The sequence below is a fragment of the Erpetoichthys calabaricus genome, chromosome 5, assembly GCF_900747795.2.
Source record: "Erpetoichthys calabaricus chromosome 5, fErpCal1.3, whole genome shotgun sequence".
NCBI lineage: Eukaryota > Metazoa > Chordata > Cladistia > Polypteriformes > Polypteridae > Erpetoichthys > Erpetoichthys calabaricus.
In genome coordinates this window covers 69,677,779-69,700,590 of record NC_041398.2, presented here as the reverse complement: position 1 = coordinate 69,700,590, position 22,812 = coordinate 69,677,779, and the positions used below count along the sequence as shown (strand labels likewise).

Sequence of the window (22,812 nt, the reverse complement as noted above, 5' to 3'; positions counted from 1 at the left end):
CGAAGCTTTTCAAAAAGAATCTTAAAAAAAGTGAAATAATTTCAAAAGTTATTATCCAATTTGCCATTTTCAAAATAAATATGATGAAAGTGCCCGTGAAGCTGCATGGTGACTCCTAAGTGTGCCAGATTACTGTAGAATGAATGTACAAAGGCTACAGAGGGCACAAAATGATGAACTATGCAACAGCTGCAGATAGGTGTCAGTGCATGACAGATTAGCCATGTAAAGCAAAGTGATGAAATGCCATCTGTGAGGAAAATATGGATGTGATTTAGATGGGTAACCCATGTCACTGATCCACCTTCTGCAGTCCTGGCATTTACTGCATCTTTCAATCATGACAATAGTAATAATATGTACTGGAGAAGACTTCGAGCAGCTGTGTGAAGGTATGGCTTGGCTGTGGACACTTGACAATAAGAGCCATAGAGTGTAAAAGTAACTTTTCCTGAACCTGTAATTGCAATGTCACTTTTTCAGCAATTCTGAACTATGTACAACTGAGAGAGAGACAGAACTTTGACACCCATCCATAACAACTTTAAAAAAAAAAATATTAATCATGAAAATCGGGGAGATTACCTACTATAAAGTAAAGCTTTCTTAACAACTCTTATTTAAACATCTTTATTAAATTAATAACTATATAAAACAGTAAATGCTCAGTTGCAATTCTTATAATGTAGATTTTGAGAAACCTTTATATGTAACACTTTAGTTATTTTACTTACTATTAACTAATGGCATACTAGCATTACAGTAATGAAATAGGACATGCAGCATCTCATTGCACCAAACTTGACATTGTATTGTGTTTTAATAGGTTCACCAGATTTATTTATTTTTTTTAATTGTATTGAAATCACACAACATTCCATACAAATAGATCAATTTTTACAATAATAGGATCGAAAATAAATCAACCCCCACCCCTAGGTTCACATGATTTTATCTATTTGAATTCATATATTTAAGAAATCCTAAAATCAAAAATATGGTGTTCAGCAAGTAAAAACCTATTTACTACATGTAAAAATGTTTTAAAAAATCTTTAGTATTAAAAAGTACTCCAAAAACAGCAACATAAAATACAAGTTTAAATTTCATTAGCAACACTAGGCAGATTGGAGTATCCTAAGTTTCAATAGACAAACTCTGTTCTCAACAGGTACTTTTCACCTTATAGGTAAATAAGAAATATTACAAGTGTATCTACAATAGGATAACTAGTTACTGTAAGTTGGTCAATTCTTACCCGACGAAGTTGATTAACACTTGTTAAAAGGAAGTGCTGTCCGGCAGCTTTGTGTGCTTCATGCTCTAGCTGTTTCAGTTTTACCTATAAAACATAAAGAATTTTACAGATGAGAGGAGATTGCACAGTCAATCAGCCTTGTTTTGTTGACTAATGGCAGGGTTGTCTCAATAGATGCAACCATATCTGGCTTGCTGCTTGAGCATATATAGTCATGGCCGAAATTATCGGCACCCCTGGAATTTTCCTTGAAAATGCACCATTTCTCCCAGAAAATTGTTACAATTAAAAATGGTTTGGTATACACGTTTATTTCCTTTATGTGCATTGGAACAACACAAAAAAAGAGAAAAAAAGCCAAATCTGACATCATTTCACACAAAACTCAAAAACCGAGCTGGACAAAATTATTGGCACCCTTTACTTAATATTTGGTTGCATGCCCTTTGGAAAAAATAACTGAAATCAAGCGCTTCCTATAACCATCAATAAGCTTGCTACACCTCTCAACTGGAATTTCCAACCACTCTTCTTTTGCAAACTGCTCAAGGTTTCTCAGATGTGAAGGGTGACTTCTCCCAATAGCAATTTTGAGATCTCTCCATAAGTGTTCAATCAGATTTAGATCCGGACTCATTGCTGGCCACTTCAAAACTCTCTAACGCTTTGTCTTTAATCATTTCTGAATGCTTTTAGAGGTATGTTTGGGGTCATTGTCCTGCTGGAACACCCATGACTTCTGACGCAGATCCAGCTTTCTGACACTGGGCCCTACATTGCACCCCAATATCTTTTGGTAGTCTTCAGATTTCATGATGCCTTGCACACAGTCAAGGCATCCAGTGCCAGAGGCAGCAAAACATCCCCAAAACATCTTAGAACCTCCACCATGTTTGACTGTAGGTACTGTGTTCTTTTCTTCATAGGCCTCATTCCGTTTTCTGTAAACAGTAGAATGATTAGCTTTACCAAAAAGCTCTACATTGGTCTCATCTGTCCACAAGACATTCGCCCAGAAGGGCTTTGGCTTCCTCAAGTACACTTTGGCAAACTCCAGTCTGGCTTTTTTATGTTTCTGTGTCAGCAGTGGGGGTCCTCCTGGCTCTCCTGCCATAGCGTTTAATTTTGTTCAGATGTCGACGGATAGTTCGAGCTGACACTGTTGCACCCTGAGTCTGCAGAACAGCTTGAATATGTTTTGAAGCTGATTGGGGTTGTTTATCCACCATTCGGACTATCCTTCGTTGCAGTCTTTTATCAATTTTTCTCTTCCGTCCACGTCCAGGGAGATTAGCTACAGTGCCATGTGTTGTGAACTTCTTGATTATGTTGTGCACAGTGGACAAAGGAACATGAAGATCTCTGGAGATGGACTTGTAGCCTTGGGATTGTTGATATTTTTCCACAATTTTTGTTCTCAAGTCCTCAGACAATTCTCTGCTCTTCTTTCTGTTCTCCATGCTTAGTGTGGCACACTCAGGCACACAACAGAAAGGTTGAGTCAACTTTTTTTCCATTTTAACTGGCTTCAGTTGTGATTGCTATATTGCCAGCACCTGTTTCTTGCCACAGGTGAGTTCAAACGAGCATCATATGCTTGAAATAAAAAGATTTACCCACAATTTTGAAAGGGTGCCAATAATTTTGTCCGGCCCATTTTTGGAGTTCTGTGTGACATGTCAGATTTGGCTTTTTTTCTCTGCTTTTTTTGTGTTGTTCCAATGCACATAAAGGAAATAAACATGTATATACAAAAACATTTGTAATTGCAATAATTTTCTGGGAGAAATGGTGCATTTTCTGGGAAAATTCCAGGGGTGCCGATAATTTCGGCCATTACTGTATCAACTTGTAAATGCATGTGACTGGATTTTTAATAGCTAGCTATCCTGCTTAAAGATATCTTTGCTCAGGTATCTTAACATAGGTCCTGTGCTCCGTACAAAACACAAAAAGGAAACCAGCCAGATCACTTTTTTGCAGCATTAATATCTATTGAAGATTTTGACTCCATTTGTCATTGGAACATCCAACACAAAAAAGGGCAAAAAGCGTGAAATTTTGTAGAAACATACAATGTGCATCAGGATATCGAAAGCACTCATTACTTCTTTCTTCTGATTTGTAAGTATTCATGAAGGCTATGGACAATTTTACTGTTTTCCAGTAAGCACTGACAGAGTTTTCATATGTCAGCTTTTCTAAGACATGTATAAATAAATGTCTCATCTGCTCCTTTTAAATTTTTTAAGTTGTTAAATGCTACTAAATCTGTATCTTATGCTTAAAATAGAAGTGTAAATCTGTCACCAGTATAATATGAAATATAATTTTGGGACAAACAGGCACTGACTGGCATTCCTTGGCAGTTACTGGTTGCTGCCTTTTTCTTTTTCACAGATCAGTTCTTTGTCAGCTTTTTTCAGTCATTTTCTATGATGTCCTGTGCAATGGGACAATATTTAAAAACATTTTTAAGTGTATAATAGTTCCATTTCTAAGATAAATTGCAAGTTTTAATATAATTACCTTAATTCACATACTTAATACTAACTAGCTGAGCTTATTTTGAATATTTTGCATTTAAGAAAGATTGACAAGATTGTTCAAACTCTATTAAATTACAAAAGAGAGTAACATGAAAAACATCACATGTAAACATGAAACCTGACAATGGTGGACATTATTATAAGATGGACTCTTGTTCCATAAAAACCTTTGTATTCATGCATTTTGACATAATTGTAAAATTGTCAGATGAGAATGAATCAAGTGCATTGTTATGTACAGTGCAATTATAAACTTGTATCCAATAAAACTGTAAATATTCAATACACTGAAGGCTTAAATGGGTTTGTATTTCACTCAGGTTTGCACAATGCATGAGATAATTATGTTTTCTTTCTTGTTTATTTCCAGTTTTCAAGTTTTTATAGTTCTATATGATATAATTTTATTTTACTGACTGATAGTTTAGTAAATGGTAATCTGTTTACTATTCTGAGCCAAACAAACATATAAAGAGTCCTACAGAGTAGAGTCTTTGTGTAACTACTAATATATTAATAATTAATACCAAAGCCATAGGTTTTGAGTGGTTCAACAGATCTTTCAACACTGGTGGGTTTCTGAGACACATGGATAGAGGCTACTGCAAGATACCTGTTCTATTTAGTACCTAGTTAGTGAAATGTCATCCTCACCAAATTTGTTGGAGGAAATCTGGGGTAGAAATGGCAGTCAAACAGAAAGCAAAGTCACTGCTGAGACGTCAAGCAACAAGAGAAGCACTACCTTGTACATTTATTTAATTTAATTAAAAAAATTACTATAAATATTCAGAAATGTCATGCTTTTCAGTAAGATATTTATCATAAAAGCACTAAACTAATCAGGAGTCAATGCAAGACATGTGGCATCAAATCAATAGAAATTAGGTCAATCTGATGGTTCCAGAATGTCACAAAGTGAGTGTTCCACATAGATATACAAGTTTAGTAATGGTAAACTCTTTGGGTAGTAGTACCTCAGTATATCTATCTTTAATGTACAGATAAATGAAGGCAGCTTATTTTGAATCAGAATATATTTCTTGTTACTAATTTTTCAGAAACATTGTTCCTTTGTGGCCTGTTTTGTGTGACCTCTTTAAACTTTTAAAATCATTTCACAAAATCCAAACGTTTAATATTTTTATGAGTAGTAATATATGTTGTATTTGATATCCTGCAGTAGACACTTCACCAAAACAAAACACACAACTAAAACAAGTCTATAAAAAACAAATACTATAAAGACAGAGCAATATTATACCTAATTAAAAGGAACCTCAACTGTAAGAAAACTAAATAAAACCATTGACAAAAACAGTACTTATCCCTGTCCTCTTCTCTTAAATACCCAGAAAATCACCAATGTAAAAATTCTTAAAGACACTCCTAAAGCAATCTACTCTCCTTTAAAGCACTAATTCCTTAAAAAATAATTTCTATATAGCTCATCTTTGTTACAGCTCATACATCATTACATTGCTTCATTAACTATTTACAATTACTTTCTTTCAAACACACTGCTTTTACTATTTTTCTTGGTTTATTGACTGCAGTATACAGACAGACTTAGTGACAGACAAACAGGAAAAAAAATGTATCCCAGTTCACACAGGAGTGATGGGTAATTATGGGTAAAGTTTATGGGTAAAGATTAACTACAGCAATTAAGCTTTTTGGAAAAATTATAGAATGTAAGCAAATCATTTAAAATATTTTGACTCTTAAGAAATGTAGTTCTAAGTTTAAGCAGGAATAGTCAGCATATTAGATTAGCTGGCAACTCTAAAATGGTACAAGACAAACATAACATTCTAAAATATTTTCTGCCCTTAATAAGGAAGCTAAGCTGTCTTTTAATTGAGTGAGCTGCATCTCATATTAAAGTAGACTTTATAAAAGTACAAAGATGTTAATAGATTTGAACACTCACTCATAAATAATCTACACAAGATAATCATAGGTCATATAAAAAGAAAAGGCATCCGATGATTCCTGGAGTATACATACATAATCCCAGCCAATAAATTGCTTGTGAAATTTTACTCCTTAATGAACTATGCTGCACATAATGGCTTTTAAATGTTGGGAGAATGTTTCAACATTTCAAAACACTTTTTCAGGTCACTGAGACAGGTCATTGAGAGCTACTCCGGATGTTGCAGCTTAATAGAGCTTAACTGCACCTCAGTTTCCAGTTCCACTGCAGTGGATAAGGACTTCACTTATAATAGAAAGTGATCAAAATGCTACAGACACAATTTGAAATAAATCATCCCTAGACTGGGACAATTTGTGAGATCTGATAAGAACACATTTTTAAACCAGGTAGATTTGTCAACTTTAAAATTTTGTAGTTATTTACTTTAAACCAATGTTGGCAGTTAATTAAATTTTGTCCTTCATTTTTTGTTTAAGCATTGGACTCTGACAGGTCAAACATTTCCTAGTTTCCAAAGGCACACAGGCAATGCTGCACCAAACTCAAAAATTTGAATTTTTATATAATCAGCACGTGCTAAATGAAGATGCATAAGTTCAGTTCTTCTGATCAAATACATTAAAATAAATTTAGATAGAAAGCAAAGCCGATAAGATGTAATGCTATTTTTTATTATTATAAAAGATTTGCAATAGTTAAATAATAGAGGCTCTTTTTATCCTTAGGTTTATGAACAAGAACGTTTAACTTCTAAATGCTCAGTTTAAAAAGCCTACAAGACCACAGAGAAAACAGATTTTATAGTGAAGTAAAGTTCCATAAATTTGATTGCATCTCCTGCAAGAAAAAATGTGTAATAGTGACACAAAATTTCTATAAATATTAAATAGATGGTATTTGCCACTGTAACTAACCTGTACTTTAAATAGCCTCTTAATGTGCAGTAAATTAACTATAATAAAGATATGCACTGAAATAAGAGATACAGAAAAATATTTAGGTTAGGAATTCCTCATGCGTGACAAAAACAGACAACTCATGTAGAATGGCCCAGGAAAGATTACCAGTTTGTCTTTAGTTTACTACACTTAAAAGCTTCTTAATGAGAAAATAATGGGGAAAATGACTTGTAAAGATGTCCTTTTTTGGCGCAGTATGCCTAAATGTACAATATTGCCTTAATTACCATGTACAATTTTCATCTGAATAAGTTATACACCCCAAGTAAAGAGGTATGTACTAGTTGTGCAAGAATATTTAAAAACAAAGATTATGTTCTATAAAATAGATACTGAAACTAAAACAGGATAATTGCAAATTCAATTAACATGTTAAATACAGTAAATCAGAGAATAGAAAAACTGATACCTAACCTTCAAAATATCAGATGTTTGCTTCAGTATATCTATATCCACATTTATTTTGTGGTCTTCCATTGCTAAAAATAATACAATTAGGTTAGGCAATTGTCACTCAAGTTAAAATAATTAAAAATTTCTGTAACATAGTATAGTTACTAAATCAATTGTTAGACATACTCAACATATGTATAAATCTGGAAAATAACTTAAATTAGACATAACTTTCAAAATAACGGAAGATCAATCATTTCCACTGATTTGTTTTAAAACTATTACTCCTTCTCCCTTTTAAATATCTATGTGTGCGTGCATGCGTGTATTTGTATTATATATATATATATATATATAATACACATATACACACACATACACTAGGTGGCTTTGCCCCGTGCTCGCTTTGCTCACCAACCCCCATGTTCGGTTTTCTGGATACACACTTTTAAGATTTTTTTTCTTTGAATTGTTGCTATTTCATTAGTTTCACTTTTATTTCAGAACTTCTGTAAAAACAATATTTGCAATCTTTCGAGTCCCAATATGCTTAATCTTTTAAATGAGGTCAATGAGACATGTGTTTAATGACTTTGTACCATATTTCAGGATAGGTTTCTCTGTTTGGAATTTCAGCACAGAAAAAATGATCCACATCATCAGCAGTTAATAATTTTTTTTGCAAAGTATCCAATAAATGCATGTGAGGTAAACCCCATTTTTGAAATTCTCTGACTTAAACTTCAAAGCCTTACAATATTTACATACTTCTGACATATTACCTATGTCCATATATTCGATCTCTATTCCCCTTTTCGTTATTTCTCCAAGTAATAATTTCTCTTTTTTTTGCACTAATGCGATGTTTACTTTTTTTTGACACTGTCATTTTTTTCTGCTTTCATATTCTGTATCTTGCTCTGCATGTGTTTCGCGCCTGTTTTTTTTTTTTTTTTTTGAGTCTTTTGAATTCCAGTTTTCATTATCTTTGACCTGCTCTGCATGTGTTTGGTCCCCTTGTTTTAACCTCTTTATGACGTTTTACTTTGTTTTCTACTCTGTCTTTTTTTTTCGAGTAATAATGTCCGTTTGTTTACGCTACTGCGATCTTTACTTTCTTTTTCCTACTTTCATATTCTTTAACTTTCTCCACATGTGTACTAGGCCTTTTTTTTTTTTTTTTGAGGCTTTCGAATTCCACTGCTTTCATAATCTCCAACATGCTCTGCATGTGTATAGCGTGAACATCTTTATGAAGTTCTACTTTGTCTTTTACTCTCAGTCTTTTAATTCTGAGCCCGACTGGACGTGCGTTTCTTCAATTCCACTTGTTCCGGGCTGATAATTACTTTCCTTATTACTTACTTTCTGTGTTTTGCTGCCTGTGGTCTTATTTGATATTGGATTTAAGTAGGGCGTGTCTTGCAAGAATCTCATGTTCTACGGCATCGTGAGACGGTCCTGGGTCAATCTCTTTCGTCTCGTGGACCTTTTAAGTGTCTTCCGTGATCTTAACGTGAAGATCACGTCTTGTCTCCCGTCTTTCTGTCCCAGGATTTTTTTTAATAATATACAGTGGTGTGAAAAACTATTTGCCCCCTTCCTGATTTCTTATTCTTTTGCATGTTTGTCACACAAAATGTTTCTGATCATCAAACACATTTAACCATTAGTCAAATATAACACAAGTAAACACAAAATGCAGTTTTTAAATGATGGTGTTTATTATTTAGGGAGAAAAAAAAATCCAAACCTACATGGCCCTGTGTGAAAAAGTAATTGCCCCCTTGTTAAAAAATAACCTAACTGTGGTGTATCACACCTGAGTTCAATTTCCGTAGCCACCCCCAGGCCTGATTACTGCCACACCTGTTTCAATCAAGAAATCACTTAAATAGGAGCTGCCTGACACAGAGAAGTAGACCAAAAGCACCTCAAAAGCTAGACATCATGCCAAGATCCAAAGAAATTCAGGAACAAATGAGAACAGAAGTAATTGAGATCTATCAGTCTGGTAAAGGTTATAAAGCCATTTCTAAAGCTTTGGGACTCCAGCGAACCACAGTGAGAGCCATTATCCACAAATGGCAAAAACATGGAACAGTGGTGAACCTTCCCAGGAGTGGCCGGCCGACCAAAATTACCCCAAGAGCGCAGAGACGACTCATCCGAGAGGTCACAAGAGACCCCAGGACAACATCTAAAGAACTGCAGGCCTCACTTGCCTCAATTAAGGTCAGTGTTCACGACTCCACCATAAGAAAGAGACTGGGCAAAAACGGCCTGCATGGCAGATTTCCAAGATGCAAACCACTGTTAAGCAAAAAGAACATTAGGGCTTGTCTCAATTTTGCTAAGAAACATCTCAATGATTGCCAAGACTTTTGGGAAAATACCTTGTGGACTGATGAGTCAAAAGTTGAACTTTTTGGAAGGCAAATGTCCCGTTACATCTGGCGTAAAAGGAACACAGCATTTCAGAAAAAGAACATCATACCAACAGTAAAATATGGTGGTGGTAGTGTGATGGTCTGGGGTTGTTTTGCTGCTTCAGGACCTGGAAGGCTTGCTGTGATAGATGGAACCATGAATTCTACTGTCTACCAAAAAATCCTGAAGGAGAATGTCCGGCCATCTGTTCGTCAACTCAAGCTGAAGCGATCTTGGGTGCTGCAACAGGACAATGACCCAAAACACACCAGCAAATCCACCTCTGAATGGCTGAAGAAAAACAAAATGAAGACTTTGGAGTGGCCTAGTCAAAGTCCTGACCTGAATCCAATTGAGATGCTATGGCATGACCTTAAAAAGGCGGTTCATGCTAGAAAACCCTCAAATAAAGCTGAATTACAACAATTTTGCAAAGATGAGTGGGCCAAAATTCCTCCAGAGCACTGTAAAAGACTCATTGCAAGTTATCGCAAACGCTTGATTGCAGTTATTGCTACTAAGGGTGGCCCAACCAGTTATTAGGTTCAGGGGGCAATTACTTTTTCACACAGGGCCATGTAGGTTTGGATTTTTTTTTCTCCCTAAATAATAAAAACCACCATTTACAAACTGCATTTTGTGTTTACTTGTGTTATATTTGACTAATGGTTAAATGTGTTTGATGATCAGAAACATTTTGTGTGACAAACATGCAAAAGAATAAGAAATCAGGAAGGGGGGCAAATAGTTTTTCACACCACTGTATATGTATATATATATGTGTATATATGTATATATATATGTATATATATATATATATATATATATATATATATATATATATATATATATATACACATACATACATACAGATAAAGAGGGAGATTGGGTTTGGGAATCCTGGTTCAATGCTAGAGTAGATAAAAAAATAGTGTTTTTTTTTTTTTTCACTTTTCTGTAAGAAGATTAAATCACTGCCATACCACCTAAGTGCAAATTCTGCGAAATAGAAGTACTGTATAATGATTATTACTATCCATTATTCCAGTTTGCAGTATCTTCACTAATTTTTGCAAAGAACCAAACATAACCATCCAAGTACTGCAAGGTGTCAATTTTTAAGCGAGATAGCAGCTATGGAGATTTTTGCATGTACAGCAGTGTTTTCCAACTTTTTCCTGTGGTGGCACACTTTTTGAAACCCAAAACATCCCACGGCATACCATGATCTACCAACTACAAAAACATTATATGTCATAGACATGCTAAACTATCTGTAGGGTCTTGACTACCAGAGACACCGTCAAAAAAAAAATCAGTTTGGAGATTGACGTTTGCAGACACAAATTTTAATACAATTTTATTATATGCACATTTAGGAAATGCTTATACAGTACTTTCAATTAAATCAGTCTTTAGCAGTGTATTCAAAATCGTTTAGTCATACTTTGATATGTCTTTGATTTATATATTTAAGCCAAATTGGGAACACAAACTTTTTATTGCTCAATATAAGGAAATTCTATTTCAACTTGATTACTTTAGAGCTTATATTTACTATTTTCCTCTTACCAAAGAATCGTCTATACCAGGGGTCTGCAACCTTTTCAAAGCAAATGGCCATTTTATCCTAAATGTTTGACACAAGATTTACAAAGACCCGCAATGGGTAGAGAAGGTGGTTTGAGATACGATTTTTTAAACACGATATTGGTATATTTGCATTAACACAAATACAAAACCTCAAGTACTTTTAGGAAATAAAGAAAAAAAAAACTTAATGAGACTTCTGACACTGCATTTCCACAGAGTTGTTTGCTGTTTGGTAAGCAGCTGAAAGTCTTCAGTTTTAAACAGGAGTCCAAGCTCACATCATTAAGTTGACTTTTTAGCTTGCATTTGATATCATTCATGTTGGAGAACATCTGCTCACAAAAATAAGTGGATCAAAAAACAATAATAGTCTGGAAGGCAGTTCCACATTTTAATAATCAGTTGGACCTCCCAGTTTGACAGTTGGAAAATTCTGTCCATTTGTAATTAATGGGTAAAGTCAACTTTTCTCTTTCCAGGTTTTCAACCTCCACTTGAAAAGATGTTACTTTTGAAGACCACAAATCTTTGCTTTTCATGTCTGTTACTTGTCGTTCAAACAGCTCTGTCAACTGTTGGAAACAGCAAAAAATGTATTCGATTGACAAGAATGAAAGAGTGGAGTTTTCACCTCAGAAATCTTTGAAGCGACCAGTAAATGAATCATGCATTTTTGTAATAGTTGCCAGAAAGAACTTGCTATCAATGACACTTCCAGTAGTTTCCTGATGATTTTTTAAAGTTTCGAAATGAAACAGATGTCCACTTTTAAAGTCTCTGCAAAAAAAAGTAGTTTTGTCTGAAGAGGGTAACAAAGCCTTTATTTTTAACTGTCATTACTGGGTGCCATAGATACCAATTTATTAATGTCAATTTCCCTAACAGTCAAAAATTCCAAAATTGTTGCAGAGATATCACCTTGAGTTTGTCCTTTAAGAGATATCAAAGCCACTAAATCTTCATGGTGACCTTTACTGGGTACATACCATCCCAGAAGGCTAATCGGTGTGATTTCCTTCACGTCACGACTCGTCACATGCCAAAGAAAATACAGATGCCAATTTTATTTAATTAATCTGTTGATCTGTCAACATTCTTAATCATCTTAATGATTCTGTTGTGAACAGTATTTTGCGGATAGTGGAGTGTCTTTACTTTTTTAATAATATCTACTTTATTTTTGAAGTCAGAGTAGAGATGTTCACACTTTTTTCTTTACATATTCTCCATCTATTTGTGAAAGGATTTCGATGCTTTTCATTCTAATGAGAAACTTGAAAAGTTGCTGATTGTTGCATATTTTCTGTCTTTCTTTCATCTCTGAATGATTTTTTTTTTTTTTTGGCAAATGCGATGCGCTTTGTTACTAGAGATTGCGATTTGATTTTTTTGTTGTTGGATAAATTTCATTGCAAATTAGACATATTAGAAGACCCACAGAGTTTTGCATCTCAGTTTTCAATTACTTGGAAGTGTTAACAGCGCAAAGGTGACTAACATTACAACATTGTTCAGTTCTGTAGTGATAGTCTTCACCTTCACCCCACCCCCTTCTTGAGTAAAGTTCGTTCAGCTCGGCAGTCATCTGCCCCTCACTCACTACTTTAAATGTGTGCTGAGCGATCACTGCAAAATGTACTCACCACTCTGAACTCAGATTGCTATAATATGTAAATAGCAGAAAATATAATAATGTTTACAAAGACCTCGGAAAGCATGGTGACGATTAACCACAAAAAGTATAAGAATTAGGAATCCCAATAAATGTTGAAGCATACATCCAATCTTGAGCACTGAAGAAAAGTCTGGAGAGCAAATGATTTGACCAAAGACATAATCTTGACAAAAAGAATGACTTTGAGGAAGATGTAGATGCTGCAGTTAAGAGGTTAAAACGCAACAGGGGCTCGTAACAGATCGCCTGATTCACATATAGCTAAAGAAATATCCTGAAAAATATTAACCCAAAAATAAATTATCCTTATGAAAGTATTACCAAATAATATGTTAAGACATGAAAATGTGAATGCATCCGTCATTCTGAGAAGACCTGCAGTCACAGAGTCAAAGAGCCGCATGTGGCTCGCGAGCCCCAGGTTGCCAACCCCTGGTCTATACTAATAATAATGCACATAGTGCTACAAACACATTGGGAATTTATCTTGTATAGCAGACAGCATATACAATGAATGGAAGTTGGCACTGTTGGCTTCCATTTAAAACGGCTCCAGACTAATTTCGAAGTTAAGCCACTGTTAGTATGGATTTCATACTTTTCTCCCCAAGTCAGCATTGGTTTTCTTACGGTTTTCCATACATCCAATTGAAAAAAAGAATTTGTCAGCTTAACTGCCATTTTTCCATTGGACTTGCATGTAATGAATATGCATGCATATGTGCATGTTAGTATGCCCTGCACTGACCCTGTCCAGGGTAGGTTCCTACTTTAGCTGAGGTGGGAAGCACTGCCTGTACAGTTCCATGCAACCCTTGATTTCCTTATTTGACTAAATAGGAGAAAAAGTGGATACAGTAATCCCTCCTCCATCGCGGGGGTTGTGTTCCAGAGCCACCCACGAAATAAGAAAATCCGCGAAGTAGAAACCATATGTTTATATGGTTATTTTTATATTGTCATGCTTGGGTCACAGATTTGCGCAGAAACACAGGAGGTTGTAGAGAGACAGGAACGTTATTCAAACACTGCAAACAAACATTTGTCTCTTTGTCAAAAGTTTAAACTGTGCTCCATGACAAGACAGAGATGACAGTTCTGTCTCACAATTAAAAGAATGCAAACATATCTTCCTCTTCAAAGGAGTGCGTGTCAGGAGCACAGAATGTCACATAGATAGAGAAAACAATCTCTAGCAAACAAATCAATAGGGCTGTTTGGCTTTTAAGTATGCGAAGCACCGTGGCACAAAGCTGTTGAAGGCGGCAGCTCACACCCCCTCCGTCAGGAGCAGGGGGGGAGAGAGAGAGAGAGAGAGAGAGAGAGACAGAGTTTGTTTTTCAGTCAAAAATCAATACGTGCCCTTCGAGCTTTTAAGTATGCGAAGCACCGTACAGCATGTCGTTTCAGGAAGCAGCTGCACAAAAGATAGCAACGTGAAGATAATCTTTCAGCATTTTTAGACGAGCGTCCGTATCGTCTAGGTGTGCGAACAGCCCCCCTGCTCAATCCCCATACGTCAGGATCAGAGAAAGTCAGCGCAAGAGAGACAGAGAAAAGTAAGCAATCTAGCTTCTCAGCCATCTGCCAATAGCGTCCCTTGTATGAAATCAACTGGGCAAACCAACTGAGGAAGCATGTACCAGAAATTAAAAGACCCATTGTCCGCAGAAATCCACGAACCAGCAAAAAATCCGCGATATACATTTAAATATGCTTACATATAAAATCCGCGATGGAGTGAAGCCGCGAAAGGCGAAGCGCGATATAGCGAGGGATCACTGTAATATAAACTAGATGTATATTTAAAGCATTGTTCTTTATAATTTGATACAAAACATGTCTCTGTGGTGATGTTTATTGCATGATGCAGGATTTAAAATTAAGTCTGAAGAATTGATAACCAAAAATATTACGCTAAAAATATGATGTGTGAGAACTATCAAGGAACCCTACAATTATTATCACAATACTAGTGTCATGCAACAATAATGCCATTTTTTAATATTTTGCAACATATTAAGTATTGTGACTCAATTCTGCAATATTACCTTTCTTTAAAGAACGCAACCTTGAAATCATAATCCTATACACAAAAACGTCAAATGTCACCTAATCATTGCAACCCTTTTTCTCTGTCCATCCACTGTGATGTGAACCTTTGTGTTTAAAAGGACCGTTAACCAATACTTGAAATGACAATATTTCACATTTAAATACTGGTTGAAGAAATACAAATGATATACAAATGTGCAGTCACATTTCTTGGGGCTATGTACATGTACAGTGCATTTCTATGAAGTACATGTAGACAGTAAGATGCATATAGACTAACTTGCTGTTTTATCAAAATTTATTATACTTTGACATGCACAAAAAGTAAATACTTAATTTTCAATACCTTTTAAATACTGACTTTTTAATTATGGACTCTTGGATACTTAAACTTTTATTAATAACTAGGGAAAACCACCACCAAAGCACCCCACACCACCAATACTACGCACCAACCAATTTGCGTGTCTGCCTCTAGCATTGTGAAGAGGGGGGCTGAACGCACCCCAAGGAGATGCGATCGCTCCCCTGACACCCCCTCTTAAACGGTGATACAATGGGAAACAGTTTTTTTTTTTTTTTTTTTTTACCTCCTCTTTGCTCGATCAGCTGCTGGCTTGCTGCTGCTGCGCCACGTGATCTGCATTTCATGTGGCGCACTTCTGTCATATCACCTATGTCCATACTGTATGCATTTCATGTGGCGCACTTCTGTCATATCACCTATGTCCATACTGTATATTCAATCTCTTTTCGCTTTTACCTATTCATCAATTTTGTATTGAATTGTCTCGACGTCTTGTCTCCTTCCAAGATTTTTTTTTTTTTTAATAATAGAGAGATGTGTGTTTTTATTTTAAAATGTTGTGTATATATTTTCTCTTTGACTTTATTAAACACTCATATTGATACAAGCTGTTTAGACATTTGCAAAAATCACCAAACCAAATCAATATAATCCAGTTAAACTCACCTACTGTATATGATCATATTAGAGACAGTCAATGACAAAAAAAACACTTTACATTAAAAGCATTATTCTTTACCTGCTAAAACTGGTACAAGTACAACTTCCATGTTATTAAAGAGCTGCCACAAGTCCATTTCCTGAAAAATAACAGAAAACAGAGGGACAAAGCAGGACATACTGAATTTTACATATGTCCATAGATATATTAACGTTTATTTGTTTACTAAAATGAAAAAAGCATATACCCTAACTATACAGAAGATGGTAAGATTTGGTGAAGTATATTGAAACTTTTTTTTCCTCTTAAGTATATGTCTGACTGATATATTCAAAGTGTTGAGTTAGGATGAGCCAGCAAAAGCACACTGGGAATGAAAGTTTAGGTACTTGAATGAAAGGGTGGATTAAAATAAAAAAATTGACATAAAAACCTATTTACATTATATATTATGAAAATAGCTATACATGATTATATATGAAAATATATATTATATATGATAATATATGGATATCATGTTACTTCCTTAAACCTAAAGATAAGAATGCTAATAGCAGATTAAACTTTACAATTTAAAATTGGTTATTTAATATCTCTATCTAATAATATACAAAACAATATAGGAACTTAATAGTTTATAGCTACATAATGTGCTGATGAAGTAAAATCCATGAAATATGTTAAATGTTCGTAACAACTTTCTTCATATTTTTAACTTGAAAACATTTGCAATAATTTAAAAAAAAACTATGTGCAATATTATATTCTTAAATATAAATATGTGTGCAAAAATGTTTTTAGGTATACCATAAAAGAAAATTAATGCCAAAGGAGACAGTCAGTTATTGTAAAGAAATCTGTGTATTATATGCTAAAGGTAGGGGTTTCCAATTTTAAAATGTTTGGCTTTATTATTTAATCAGTGATCAAGAAATTAAATTCTAAATGATTTAACAAATAATTTTTTGGACATTGCGTAGTAACACCCAGTTTCACACAGGCAGTTCCCCTTCATTAAAATTAGTGGGCGAGCTGCCCAGTCATTTCAATCAGTTACTTGATAATGCATAGGTTTCCTCCACTCTCCTAACTGCAAGGGTGGATAAAGGCATGGTGACATCTAATCTGTATTAAGTGTTTTTTGTTTTTTTTAACAAGGAGGGGTTTGTTAAGCCAACACTTAACTCCCAACCTGGTGGCACTGATTTCAGGGTCTCCCAAGTTCAGCTGCTTTCACCTTAGCTTAGAGGTCTAATCTTCTCTTGATTTAAAATCAGAGTTTTCTTCTCCTGGGATCTTCTCTCCTTCCACACAAGGCAACAGGTGAAAGTGCTTATTTAATGGTGGTGCTTGTTCACCATGTCACAGCTATTTCATTTTGTATTTGTGGTATTTAACAGGTATCATGCCACTAATTATCTTCCTACATCCTGATGAAGCTGCCGGCTCAGTGCATGAACTGCTTATTTGCATTTCCACTTATTTCCCACTAACCAACATACTGTATCTGTTGACTTTTCCATCATTTTTGGACACAGAGTAGCTGAGACTCACACAAATTAATAAGGGCTGTATGATTCATTTTTATTAATAATAACAAAAATTTGCTAACTACACTATTATTGCTAATACCTATTATTAAAGACTACACAACTTTCTTTATATGCAAAATCCAATGTCTTTCTGTTTTTCACAAGAGAACTACTTAACGGATTTAGATCAGGTTTTTTACTATAATTTGCTTGAACATTCCAGTTTATTTTGCGACTTCTCTCATTGCCTTAAGTATCACAGATTGCTAGCGGTACCGATTTATTTGCGTGATCTCCAACACAGCGGCTGCAGGCCCTCCTCACTCATGCTCCAGCTTCCATTCGAGTGTGTCGACCTCTTGCCACGTGTTGGAGCGTACCTTGCCTCAACTTAGTTAATGATACCGGTTTGTTCAACAGACATTATTATCTACAGATTATTAAGGAGTAACGTTTGACGTTTTTAAGAGAAAGATCAGAGCTACATGTGTTTTAGAGGGTAGCTGCTCATTGCCAGAGATATCACGGCCACGTGTTTTTCACCCCATGCGAGGGACTCTCTCCCATCAGAGCTGAACACAACCACATACAGTGCCAACGTTTGACATTGGACCATACCTGTGTGTATGTTTTTTTAACCATTCAATATGTTTAGGTAATGCAAATCAAAATAAAGTTTGACAATTTATGAAGTTACAATAAAAAAATCCCAAACTGCATAATAAAGTTATTTAATATTTGTATCTTTTTATTTTAGATACATACTGGAAGTTGAGCTGCTACAGTAATTTAGGAAAAAAACCCAAGCATGCGCTGAAGAGAGATGTTTCAGGCAATCATGAGTTTATTGACCCCCTTCTTTTTGACACCCACTGCACGCCCAACCTGCCTGGAATGGGGTCACTCTTTGAACTGCCTTTCCCAAGGTTTCTTCCATTTTTTCTCTACAAGGGATTTTTTTGGGAGTTTTTTCTTGTCTTCTTAGAGAGTCAAGGCTGGGGGCTGTCAAGAGGCAGGGCCTGTTAAAGCCCATTGCGGCACTTCTTGTGTGATTTTGGGCTACATAAAAAATAAATTGTATTGTATTGTAAATATGACAAACTACTTTCTTAATGACTTCTACACCCACTTCATTCATGATGACAAGCAGCCCACAATTCAACTGACTAAAGCATCATGATTCATTCTAGTTTTGTTTCTGTACTACTAGAACACATTGACCTCCAGTCCTCAAATAAACAATTATTAATAGGGGTATAGTCAACCATATTATATATAAACTTGAACATGTAGGCACCATGTCATGGGGGACCAACAATAAGGACTGTAACGGATGGCAAAGGAATTTGGTAATACTGTACTTATGTTTTAGGAGTGCGCAATATACATCGTCTATGATAATATCTTAATTTTTGTTTTAACAATGTGTGAGCTGAAATAATGGTGCATGTCACCCACTTTGCAAAAAACAATGAAAAACAGCTTGACAGTCCACGCATTCACTATCTCGTGTAACCTAACAGGAAAGACTACTGCACGTACACAGTCAGTGCACCACAAATTAAGCTAGCGCAGCTGCCTAAAAATGAGTTAGCAGACGGCACCAGTGGATAAAACACCTTAGCAATCTATGCTGTTCGATTTAAAAACAAAACCTGGATCATCCTCACGTGCATGGAGGTGGTTTGACTTTGAAAAGACTGATCTTGCTTAAAAGACACCAATCTGCAAACTACGAATCATTACTCCGTTTGGACGAATTATTAATATTTTAGAACAAATTACGTAATTTGTTTTAACAGATTAATTTTATTTCCTTAAGAAGTATGTGCCTATCAGGCACTTTTTTTCTCGCAAGCCATCTTGGTTGGAGGTCCTCCATTCCTAACTGCATTTACACATATCTCCATCTCCTTGCCCTGTTCCATCCTGCGCCTATGGCTGCAGAAGTTGGAGCAGGTGATGACACAAGAGAGGGAAGAAAAAAAATTGCAACAGGTACTTGAGGATATCCGAGGTGGAAGGAGTAATTACTAAAATTCAGTGTTTTGTTTACTCAGTAACCTTTTACTCAATATTATGGCTCTATATTCTATTGGCATAAAATAATTTGCATAGAATTTAATTCAGCAATCTCATAAAAATAATACAAATAGAATCATACAACAAAGAAACAAATGTAATAATCATTTCCTAACAAGACAAAAGCAGGTATTATCAGCAAACAGGAACAATCGCAAAGAATTTACAATAGTTACAGTACAAATAATAAAATATGGGCAAAAAGACAACCTTGTGACAAAATCTTAATGAAGGGAGCGGGATCAGAGATTGTTCAGTAACAGGATCTCTGATAGAAACCATGATTTTCCACTATCTATTTGCATTATAGACCCACTGGAATGGGTCCATGTACCAGCTCTACCCATACATGTTAGAGAGGAAACTGGCCATGATTTACTCATGTATTTATTGTGACATGTCAGGTGGCAGGTTTGTATTTACTGATGTAGCACACAATGAAAGTCTTTGGAACAAATACCAACTTAAAGAAGTGTGGAACTTTTACATGCTTAAATGAAAGCTTAAGTCATCTGTAATTTCAAAAATGTGTTAACGAAAGGTAATGCCAAAACATTTTCTACTTAACATTAAATCTTTTAAGCAGTTATTAAACTAAACTATATGAAAATAAATGGACATCACACTTTGTTTTCTTTACAAATGCAGGAAAACTAATTGAAATCTGTTTCTTTTTTTTTTTTTTTTTCTTTTTTTTTTAAACATTTTCTTGGAATGTATTACTGATTAATCACTCTTATGTAATCATGTGCAGAACAAGGGTAAAAATATACATACTTTCTGATAAAGGTTCAATGGTAAAACAATATTTGTAAGCTTTATATTTGTTCATTTTAATAACACTTAACAGACAGAAGCTTTCTTTTTTTTTTACTCAAATATAGAAAATTTTCACTTAATCTTGCCTTTAATCTTCCACAAAGCTCCATCATGAGTTCATACAAGAGGTCCAGATTTGCACACTCATTCAAATACTGAAAAAAAAACACAGATGGAAGTTATCAACAAAGAGATTAAGTTACTGTAGTAAAAGCATACGTTAAAAAATGCTCAATCACAAACACAATTTGGAACACCGTGATGTAAAATGGGGATATGGCTTTCTTCTAATGTACTACATTTGAATTATGTTTGGGCAGAAAACTGCCACACAGATGTTCTCCCTACAATTTACTACTTTAGTTAAAATAATATACCAGTCCTGACAGAAGAACTGGGAAGGTCATTACTTTTATATTTCTATTTTCAGAAAACATCAGAGCAGGTTCAGCAGTAGCCTTCCAATAATATGAAATAGCCAAGGGGCATAATTATTTTTCGCCTCCCAAATAAGAATTGCTTGTATTCTCAGAGCAAGAGTTGTGCCCTTATTCTTTGCAGGACCAAAACCAGTTTAGTTGCATAAGAGTACAAGTGGAACCTCGGATTGCGAGCATAATTCGTTCCAGAAACATGCTTGTAGTCCAAAGCACTCATATATCAAAGTGAATTTCCCCATAAGAAATAATGGAAACTCAGATGATTTGTTCCACAACCCAAAACTATTCATATAAAAATGATTAATACAAAATATTAAGTAAAAATACATAAAACAAATTAACCTGCACTTTACATTTGAAAAGAATCATGGCTGGTGTGAGTGAGTTTCTAAACTCTTGTGGGATTGCACCCAACGGGACGACACGCGGAAGAGCGTCCCAAAGCAATCGCAGTCTCCCAGCGCTGTAGCAGTTCGCCGTAAAAACGAATCCGAAAAGATTGCGGACATGCTATAAGCGCCTGCCGTTGATGGGTGATACAAGGAACAAGGAACATTATAAATGCACAGGGCCCTGCCTGACTGCTGTGTCTGTTTCAAGCTGAATAAAGCTGGTGTTGCTGAAGTACTGAGACTCAGCTTTGTGTTTTAGTGTGCAAAGACGGGGACTCGCACATTACAACACACGCACGAGCACACACACACATACATACATACATACATAAATACATACATGCACGCGCGAGCGAGCACGCACACACACGCGCGAACACACACACACACACTCAGTCACAATGCTAATGCTGCAGTAAACAGTATACGCTCCTACGGATGTTTACTATGAGTGAGGCACGCCGACTCAGATGGAGAATAGGAGATGATTGCCTACAATCCCGCAGCGAGAGAGAGAAGAACCATCAGCTCAGTTGTGATCACATGACGCTCAGCAGACAAAGAGTATGCATGCATACTACTCGTACTGCAAGACCTCGCTCGTTTATCAAGTCAAAATTTATTACCGTAAACTTCGTAAACCAAGTTACTCGCAAACCGAGGTTCCACTGTACTTTTATAGACAGAATATGAAAAGACAGACAACTCTGGTAAGGATAAGGAGTGCAAGAGTACAGTTAGGAGATTAAGGTGCCTTCCTGGCCTTATCAGATTGCAATATCTGGTGCACACTAGGTTGTCAAAAGAATGGCATATGGTTGTAATAAGACTCACCTTTTACAAATAAAATGTGGCTGTAACAAAGGCTAGATCCCTTATACTCTGAAGGATTATCTGGTACTGGACTGGGAGACTGTCTGTACTGAAAATAGACAAGGCTGGCACAAATCCAAACCTTGCTAAAGTGAAGCAAGGTGCGTGAGCAAGATAGGGACTTAATATAAAAGTCTCAATCATTTTGCTAAAAAAGGGAGCCAAATGACTGCTGATCCAGAAGACATTAATTGTATGCTAGCAAACCAAGTCAGTGTGTGTGAAACCTCAGAGAACACTGCAGTACCACCCACAATCAGAAGGTGCAACTAAGGTGAAGAGGGAGAAGATCTCTGTAGCATAGTGAGTGATGAAGTATGAGGCACTGTGCAATTTTTAAATAAATAAATATGGAGTGCTCAGGATCCAGATGGGTACCAGTGCACATGGTAGCATAGCAGAGTGGCACAAAGGGACGTGGGATGAAATGGCGAGCCCCGCAGAGGTGTGCAGTGGATAATTTACTCATTAGTGATATGGAGTCCATGATTGCAGCACCTAAGACCAATGGAAGTATAAAACAGGAGCCTGAACTGAGAACAAGGTCAGAAAAGAAAGAATGAGAGAAGGAGAGAATGATCCAAGATTAAAATGAAAACGGCAGAATCAGAAGACAGCTAGTGCTAAGATGGAGAGAAGGCAAGCGGTCAGGTAAGTGATCCCCGCAGAATAAGTGTGTGACTGACACTTGAGGATGACAGAGAATAACACCCGACTGAGCTGTGTTATTGTAATATTTCCCTCTACTTACCCTTTACCTATTTTCTCCAGGGATAAATGTACTCCTCAAGTTCGTTACCAGGTTGGTCGACTGCTGCTCCTTGAGACTATTACTCACATAAATTAATATAC

General features: G+C 35.7%; 1 long non-coding RNA gene across 1 annotated transcript; it reads right to left on the bottom strand.

The window, feature by feature from the left end:
• Positions 1 to 1,258: 1,258 nt before the first annotated feature.
• LOC127527968 (uncharacterized) lies at positions 1,259 to 15,972 on the bottom strand. The gene is made up of 3 exons (XR_007935162.1): positions 15,901 to 15,972; positions 7,123 to 7,187; positions 1,259 to 1,342 (listed from the first exon to the last, which is right to left on the bottom strand). It is a non-coding gene; the product is annotated as an uncharacterized LOC127527968 (long non-coding RNA).
• Positions 15,973 to 22,812: the final 6,840 nt, after the last annotated feature.